Source organism: Jaculus jaculus, chromosome 3 (genome assembly GCF_020740685.1).
Source record: "Jaculus jaculus isolate mJacJac1 chromosome 3, mJacJac1.mat.Y.cur, whole genome shotgun sequence".
NCBI classification, from domain to species: domain Eukaryota; kingdom Metazoa; phylum Chordata; class Mammalia; order Rodentia; family Dipodidae; genus Jaculus; species Jaculus jaculus.
Window position 1 is genome coordinate 87,226,266 of NC_059104.1, and position 9,306 is coordinate 87,235,571.

Sequence of the window (9,306 nt, forward strand, 5' to 3'; positions counted from 1 at the left end):
GGTTTGGCTTTGTGTTCATATAATCATATACTTGACTTTGTTCACGGAAAGTCTTTCACCTTTATTAAGAGGGATACTTTCTCTGGGTAGAGTAGCTTGGGTTGGAAGCCACAGTTTTTTTAGACTTTGAAGTGCTCCATTCCAGGCCCATCTGGCTTTCAGGGTTTCTATTGAAAAATACAACATAATTCTAATGGACTTGCCTTTGTATGTAGTGAGTTGTTTCTCTCTTGCTGCTTTTAGCACTGTCTCTATTTTCATTGTTAAGAGTTTTAACTACAATGTGCCTTGGAGAGTTTTTTCTTTGGTCCTGACTATTTAGTGTTCTGTGGGCTTCTTGTATCTGGATGGGCCTCTCTTTTGACACATTGGAAAAATTTTCTTGAATGATTTTGTTGAATATGTTCTCTATGCCTCTGGCCTGGATTTCCTCTCCTTCTGGTATATTCACAATCCAGATGTTTGTTCATTTTAGGGTATTTGCACAGTTCCCTCATATTCTGTTCGCTTGATTTTTGAACTCAGTAAAGCTTTTGACCTTCCCATCAATTTATTTTGTCTTGTCTTCCAGGTCAGAGGTTCTGTCTTCCACTTGAGTAACTCTGTTAGTGAGGGGCTCTATAGAGGTTTTTATAAGCTTTATTTGATTGTTGTATTCTGTTGTCTTGTTTTTCATCATGTCCATCTCTTTCTTGAGGTACGATTTTGGTTTCTGATTTTATTGATGCTTCCTGGAATGCATTCTTACATTTGATCAAGTCTTCATTAAGCTTAATCAATCAGTTATTCAGATCTTCCATTTCTTCACTCATATTCCATGTCTTCACTCACCTTCAATTCATTCATATCTCTTTTGAGGGGTCTAACGTTTTCTTCAATCAAGTTAAGCCTACTGTCAAAAGCTGAATGCTCTAAGAGACAATTCTACTCAATTTCATTGATGCAATTGTTGGTGTTTTGAAGGTTTGCTTCCAGTTCAGAAATTCTTTTGATCAGAGTCTCATTGGTCTGTCATTTTGAATGAATTGAAGGCCTGTCCCACAGGAGAGAATCTTACCTGGCACTGTGTTGCAGCTACCTTCACATTGCTTGGACAAAACATCCAACCAAAAGCTGCTAATGAGAGAAAAGTTTCTTATTTTTGCTTACAGAAGCTCCATGATGACAGGAGATAGCATGGCATGAGCAGAGGCTAGACATTTCCTCTGAACTGCAGGCAATAAGAGTGGCAGAAGAATAAGCTTAACTGACACATACAAGGTAGGGGGAAATAAACCTCAAGGTTCAACCCCAGAAACATACCTCCTCTAGAAAGGCTCCACCTCCCAAACTCTCACCAGCTGGAAACCAAGCACTCAGAACACATGCCTTTATGGGGGAATGCTTAATTCAAACCACCACATACTGTAAGCCTGGACAAATATGCCAAGTGGAAACTGTTGAATGAATATGTTGTTTAAAAAAAAGCCTTCAAAGGGCTGGAGACATGAGTCAGTGACTAAAGGTACTTACATGCAAAGCCTGAAGGCTCAAGTTCAATTCCCCAGGACCCAAATAAAGCCAGATGCACAAAGCAGTAATGAATTAGGAGTTAGTCTGCAGCAGCAAGAGGCTACCCATTCTCATTCCTTCTCTTTCTCTCTCTCTATCTCTCTCTCTCATAGATAAATATTTTAAGTGCCTTCAAACTTCTATATAAGTGAAATGCATAAGCTTATAATTATGTCCATACATATAGATAGACTAGAGCTACTAGTCTTGGTCAAAAGCATTTTTGCAATGACCAGGGATAATTCAGAGACACATAACTGGTCAAAGTACTGAAAATAAATGACTGCAAATACTAGCCCTAAAGGGAACAGCTATGACACCCTCTCCAAGGCTCAGAGAACAATGTGCAAGAAGCTACCGAAAGGATGTTAAAATTATAGCATAGAGCCAGGCATGATGGCACACGCCTTTAATCCCAGCACTCAGGAGGTAGAGGTAGGAGGATCGCTGTGAGTTTGAGGCCACCCTGAGATTACATATTAAGTTTCAGGTCAACCTGGGCTACGGTGAGACCCTATCTCATAAAACCAAAAAAAGAAAAGAAAAGAAAGAAAAAAATATATAGAATAGGCCAGGTGGCACACGCCTTTAATCCCAGCAATGGGAGGCAGAGGTAGGAGGATCGCCTTGAGTTCAAGGCCACCCTGAGATTACATAGTGAAATCCAGGTCAGCCTGGACTAGAGCTAAACCCTACCTCAAAAAAAAACAAAACAAACAAACAAACAAAAAACCTATAGCATAGGAAAAACACTATGGAAAAGTGTCTTCTGGAGTTGGCATGGCCAATTTATTCATCAATTTACAAAAGCTTGTATTACCAGCACAATACATGCATAAATGTGGGTCATCAATACTCCTTCATGGATAGGAAAGTATTTAGGAAATACCAGCAGTTCTTTAGGAACTACTGGCAATTAATAGTTCTTGAGGAAGAGAAAGTCATTCTGATGTAACCACTGGGTAAGTACCTATGCTTCAGTAAATAACCCCAAACTATGCTCATACAAAAATAATAATTTAGCCGAGTATGGTGGCATGCACCTTTAATCCCAGCACTTGGGAGGCAGAGAGAGGAGGAGCACCATGAGTTCAAGGCCACCCTGAAACTAAATAGTGAATTCCAGGTCAGTGTGAGCTAGAGTGAGACCCTACCTCAAGAAACAAAATAATAATAATAATAATAATAATAATAATAATAATAATTTAGGGCTGGAGAGATGGTTTAGCAGTTAAGGCACTTGTCTGTAAAGCCTAAGGACTCATGTTCAACTCTCCAGTCGCACATAAGCCAGACGCACAAAGGTGAGGCAAGCACAAGGTCGCACATGCCCACTAGGTGGCACAAGCATCTGGAGTTTGATTTCAGTGGCTGAGGTCCTGGTATGCCAATTCTCTCTCTCTCTCAAATAAAAACATCCAAAAAATATAAGAATAAATAAGATGACAAAAATAAAATAAAAAATTCATAACTTTCCATCAATGGACACTGGCTGCTGGGAACCTAATCCAGTGAACTTGTGATGTTTTATACAAACAATTAGAGCTGAAAACCCAATGACCACTGGCATAGATAAGACCAAGTAACTTCTCTCAACAGTTATGAAAGGACTCCCATGATTCTTTCTGAAAACTCACCTCCCTCTCTTTCCCTCCCTCCCTCCCTCCCTCCCTCCCTCCCTCCCTCCCTCCCTCCCTCCCCCTCTCTTATTTTTTTATTTGTTTATTTATTTTTGATTCTTTGAGGTAGGGGTTTACTGTAGCCTGACCTGGAATTTACTATGTAGTCTCAGGCTGGCCTTGAACTCACAGTGATCCTCCTACCTCAGCCTCCCAAGTGTTGTGATTAAAGGCAAGCACCACCACACCCAGCTTCATTTTTTTTAAACTGTTGTATCACATTTTTCCTGGTAAATATTTTTACCCCAGTGCCTTAAGCAAATTTCCAGTTAAACACTTTGGATTCCTGGCTATGGTACAGCCTCCTTGTTCCGTGATACTTGTGTGGTTGCCTATGCCCTAATGAGCAACTAAGGATCTCTGGCTTAGGAAGCTCCCCAGTGAGATCTGAAGGCCTCTGGGCTATGGCTCTGGACTTCAGCCATCCAACAAATTACACTAATTGCTTTTTAGCTTCTTGTTGAAAGCTTTATTTTCAGTTTGCAATTGACAGGCTCTGGCCAAGCCTACACTCCTGAAGACAACGGAAAAAGGAAAATGGCATGATACAGTGTTTAAGGGTAAGGAAATATATTTTTTCACTTAGGAGCCCCCATCCAGACTGATTTCTCAGTGACATGTAGCCAACCATGTGGAGTTATCAGCAATAGGATCTTACTATCTAGTTTTAGTGTGCAACTAAGAGCCTTGGCAATAGCTTATCATGTTTGGGAGGCTTCCAGGTCCTCCCTGCCCAACAACTTGCTGGAAGGTATCTGTGGTAGTTTGAATGTAATGTCCCCATAGCCTTAGGTGCTGTGAGCTCTTTGAGCTTTCTACTTAGTGGAAGTCTTTAGGCGTTAGAGCCTTGCTGGAGGAAGTGTGTCACTGAGGGCATACGCTGGGATTGAGTACAGCCCTTCTATGTTTGTTTAGAGTCAGCTCGCGCTTGCTAGTGCTAGCTGCATTCTCTCTCTACTGTGGATATTGATGAAGTGAGCCAGCTTCTTCTGCCATGATGAAGCTGACCTGGAATCTGTAAGCCTGAAATAAACCTTTTCCTCCCATAAGCTGCTTCTGGTCAGGTTGTTTATCCCAGCAAGGAGAAGGTAACTGCAATAGTGTCTCACTACTAGCACTGCAATTTTCTTGTAAAAAACAATCTATGGATTCTGGCACAGCATTATTTGCCCCAAAGGGTACTTCTGCCCAAACTCTTTTTTTTCCTCAATTTTTATTAACATTTTCCATGATTATAAAAAATATCCCATGGTAATACCCTCCCCCCTCACTTTCCCCTTTGAAATTCCATTCTCCATCATATCCTCTCCCCATCTCAATCATTCTACTTACATATATACAATACCAACCTATTAAGTACCCTCCTCCCTTCCTTTCTCTTCCCTTTATATCTCCTTTTTAACTTACTGGCCTCTGCTACTGCAACCTTTCTTTTTTAATCATGTATATTATTAGCTAGCAAACAAGTAAGATATCATATGGTTTATTTATAACATCTTTGATTTTGATTAATCCTCCCACTTTCTCCTTTCCTTCATCCCCTCCCTGACTCTGTATAAACCATTTTACTCCCAGTAGTCTCCACCACTATTTACATATCTCCTATATGCTCCCCTTAAGTACTCCCCTATCCTTCCTTGAAGCTTCTTCACAAAGTCCACCAGAGAACCTGACCCCACCATGCTGAAGCATGATAGTGAACCTACAGCAGATTCAACTCCAGCGCCTTGCCACTTCTGATACTCTCTTGAATTAACTATTGTTTTAGCATGGTTTATTCGTTCTTGTTGTCTTACATATGTGCTTTTCTTTGTCTTAAGTCTGAAGGATCCCTTCAAATATTTTCTATAGAACAGGTTTAGTAGTTACATATTCCTTTAACCTTCTTTCTTCTTCAATTATACAGAAAATGCTACAAAATTAAGAAGAATGACAAGAATAAATACCATTCAATGATAACTGTTAATATCAATGGTCTCAATGTCCTAATCAAAAGACGGACAGACTGAAGAGATGGCTTAGTGGTTAAGGCACTTGCCAGTAAAGCCAAAGGACCTAGGTTCAGTTCCCCAGTACCCATGTAAAGCCAGATACATAAGGTGTGTATGTGTCTGGAGTTCACTTGTAGTGGCTAGGGGCCCTGGCATGCCCATTCTGTCTGATTCTCTCTAATAAATAGATACATAAAATATTAAAAGATAGATTTGCAGACTGTGTAAAAAGGCAAGGTCCTTCTGTTTGTTGCCTCCAATAGGCCTTTCCATAAAGGACAGACATTATCCTAGGGTGAAAGAATGGGAAATGATATTTTAAGCAAATGGGCCTAGGAAACAAGTGTTCTGTTCTAATATCTAACAGGAAAGATTTCAAATCAACATTAGTTAGAAGCGATAAAGAATGTTACTTTTGAGAAGATGAATCCGTCCTCGGCCCCCCTTCCGCTGTCGCCGCCCGGGCAGCAAGTCATCCACATCACGCAGGACCTGGACACGGACCTCGAAGCCCTGTTCAACTCGGTCATGAACCCCAAGCCCAGCTCGTGGCGGAAGATCTTGCCCGAGTCCTTCTTCAAGGAGTTCGATTCCGGCTCGCACTCACGCCAGTCCAGCACCTACTCATCTGGAGGTCACCCGGGACCCCGGCTGGCCCGCGGTGCCCAGCACGTCCGCTCACACTCGTCGCCCGCGTCCCTGCAGCTGGGCACGGGCGCGGGCACCGCGGGGCGCCCCGCGCAGGAGCACGCCCCTCCACCCCCCGCGCACCTCCGCCAGCAGTCCTACGACGAGACGGACGAGCTGCCGCTGCTCCCCGGCTGGGAGATGACCTTCACAGCCACTGGCCAGAGGTACTGCCTCAATCACATAGAAAAAGTCACCACGTGGCAAGACCCTCGGAAGGTGATGACTCAGCCCCTGAATCACGTGGGCCTCCACCCTGCCTTCACTTCCGCCCCGGTGCCCCAGAGGTCCATGGCAGTGCCGCAGGCAAACCTGGTGCTGAATCACCAACACCAGCAGCAAGTGGTGCCCAGTCCCCTGAGCCCACAGAACCACCTGCCTCAAAAACCGCCCACAGGGCTCCTGAGCATGCCCACCGCTGACCACCCAGCAGCAGCAGAAGAAGAAGCTGTGGCTCCAGAGGATTCAGATGGAGAGAGAAAGGATCAGGATGCGCCAAGAGGAGCTCATGAGGCCGGAGGCGGCTCTCTGCAGACAGCTCCCCATGGAAGCTAACAACATGGCCTCGGTTCAAGCTGCTCCTGTCAACCCGCCCGCCGTCACCCCAGACATAAGGTCCATCACCAGTAACAGCTCAGACCCTTTCTCAGTGGAAGCCCCTATCATTCAAGGGAGCGGAGTACAGACAGCGGCCTGGGCTTAGGCTGCTGCAGTGTCCCCACAACTCCAGAGGACTTCCTAAGCAACGTGGACGAGATGGACACAGGAGAGAGCACAGGTCAGGCACCCATGAACATCAACCCCCAGCAGACCCACTTCCCCGATTTCCTTGACTGTCGTCCGGGAACAAATGTGGACCTAGGGACTCTGGAATCTGAAGATCTGATCCCCCTCTTCAATGCTGTGGAGTCTGCCCTGAACAAAAGTGAGCCTTTCTAACCTGGCTGTAATCGCTCATTGGCTTTTGGAGGCAGCCGACATTTCCAGGGCCCGTGGAGGACTGGACGGAGCAGAGCAGCTCTGCACACAGGCCGCCCTCTGCCTCCGTAGTCACACTCTCGCCTTCCCACGTGGCCAGTTAATCATTGCCTGCTTTTGATTGACATGAACGTCAGTTAAATATAAATAAATACTCCACTTCCATTTTTTGAAAGCCTGCATTGTTGTGATAGGTAACAGAGACTTGTGTCTGCAGGATAGGTTATACAGAATAAAATTTATTATTATTTTTTTAAATCTTTGCTGCCCCATAGCTAAGCTTTATGGGTGTTGGTTGAAATTTATGCATCGATTGATTGTAAATTCGAAGAGTTGTCCACAGGCAATGAATTCTGACAGGCAGCTTGGCCCAGGAAATGTGCACAAAGTGATTGATACCTGAATTACAGTTTGAAAACTGTATTGGTGACAATAGTAGCAAATGCTTTAAAACCTATTTAACTTAAGCTTTGAAAAGATCATTGTACAGGTAGTAACTGCTGTATGGATACAATGTAGTTTTGAACCCACGATGGCCCTGATGGCTTGTTTAGTCTGTGTTTCCAAAGGCACGCGGAGTCCTCCTGCTGTTAGTCCCCATTTTACTGCATAGTTTAGACAGACAACTTAGTCCTTCCAGCCGGAGGGTGTGGGTAGCCTGTGCCTCCATTCTTTCACTCAAGATCTTGGGAAAGAAACCAATTTAGTACCAGTATGACTATTATTAAACAAAACTGTTTTACAAATTGCGACTTAGACATGTTCAAAAATGAAACTTAGCTGTTAGTGTGTATTTCTTTTTTTTTTTTAATTTTTTTTTATTTATTTATTTGAGAGTGACAGACACAGAGAGAAAGACAGATAGAGGGAGAGAGAGAGAATGGGCGTGCCAGGGCTTCCAGCCTCTGCAAACGAACTCCAGACGCGTGCGCCCCCTTGTGCATCTGGCTAACGTGGGACCTGGGGAACCGAGCCTTGAACCGGGGTCCTTAGGCTTCACAGGCAAGCGCTTAACCGCTAAACCATCTCTCCAGCCCTGTTAGTGTGTATTTCATTGAACCCTGTAATGTAGCTTTTGACAACGGGCAGGCAGGTGTTTTTGAAAACATCAGGGCAACTGGGTTGCTCTCTGATGGCACACACAGTGAGCTGTTGTGTCTTAACTTCTGAAGACCTGCCAATTTTACTTTCAAGATGTTAAGTGTTTAAAATAATCCTGTGTATGGAACTGAAGGATGAAGCCGGTCCCTGACTGACATGTTAAAAAAAAAAAATGCCACCAGGGTACAGGGTGGAGACTTGGGCCTCTGAATTCAGCAAAGCTGGTTTCTAAGTATGTCATCCTTACACTGTTTGATAACTTGGCATAAAAAGACATGATATGTACTCTTATGTAACCAAAACCTTTTTTTTTTTTTCTTATTTTTTATTACTAGCTTTTAAGGACTGAGAGAATGTTCTGTTCACCTGGCATGCAGTTTGTCTGCATAGCCAATGAAGTCCTCAGCTGAACTGACATTATTTATAGTCTATGAATTTAATCTCTTGTTTGGAAAGATATTAAAAGTTCAGGTCTCTGAAAGGAAACTTCTACTTTCCACAGGGGTGAGGGCTCATTGTTGGGAATCTTAGATAAGACCCTTTTGATCTAGAAGCACGCAAACTACAGAAGACATTGGATCTTGTTGGAAGGAGGGCAAGTGGGAAGGTCAAGAGGAAGTAGTGAGGTGATGGAAGTCAGTGGAAAGGATTTTCGATGTGAAATGGAAACAGACAGGTTGTAGTATCCAAAGCAAGACATGCAAGAGGCGAGAGAGGTGCCCCAAAGAGACAAAGTAATGGTTTTTCTACCACCCCCTTTATACCAAAAGACTTTGTTGTAGAAGAGGGAGGGAGAGAGGAACAGAAGGAACAGGGCCATGGTACCCTGTCCATGCCGTGGCTGAACCAGTAGATAGACAAGAGCTAGACCTAGTGTTGCTTCCAGCATTCTCAAGGGATTACTTTGTCCAGAAGGACCCTCTGTTTGTTCCATAGCCTTTGGCTGTCTCCAAGCTCGCTAAGAGAAGTAAAGGTAGATAGATGTTTGTCATGACTCAATTGAAAGGGAACACTTTGTTTTCCTCTTTTTGCAAAAAAATTGCAAGAAGAGCTATACATTCTTTCTAAGGCAAAAAATAATAATAATAAGGGACCTAATAAAACTTAGCAGTGTTACTGTTAAAAAAAAAAAATGGTACTTTTTACTGATTAGGGGAACAATCCAACAAGAGGACATTACATTGTAATACCAGGTAGGGAAACAGTTGCTGGACAGAATGCATTATCCTATAATACCTGTAGGCATCAGGATGTCTAAGATTGCCTAAATATACGTTCACTGAACATGAGTGCACCCAATTTCACAAAGCAAACACTAC

General features: G+C 43.3%; 1 pseudogene; it reads left to right on the plus strand.

The window, feature by feature from the left end:
- The first annotated feature begins 5,644 nt into the window (after positions 1-5,644).
- Positions 5,645-6,847, plus strand: LOC101597667 (annotated as a pseudogene).
- Positions 6,848-9,306: the final 2,459 nt, after the last annotated feature.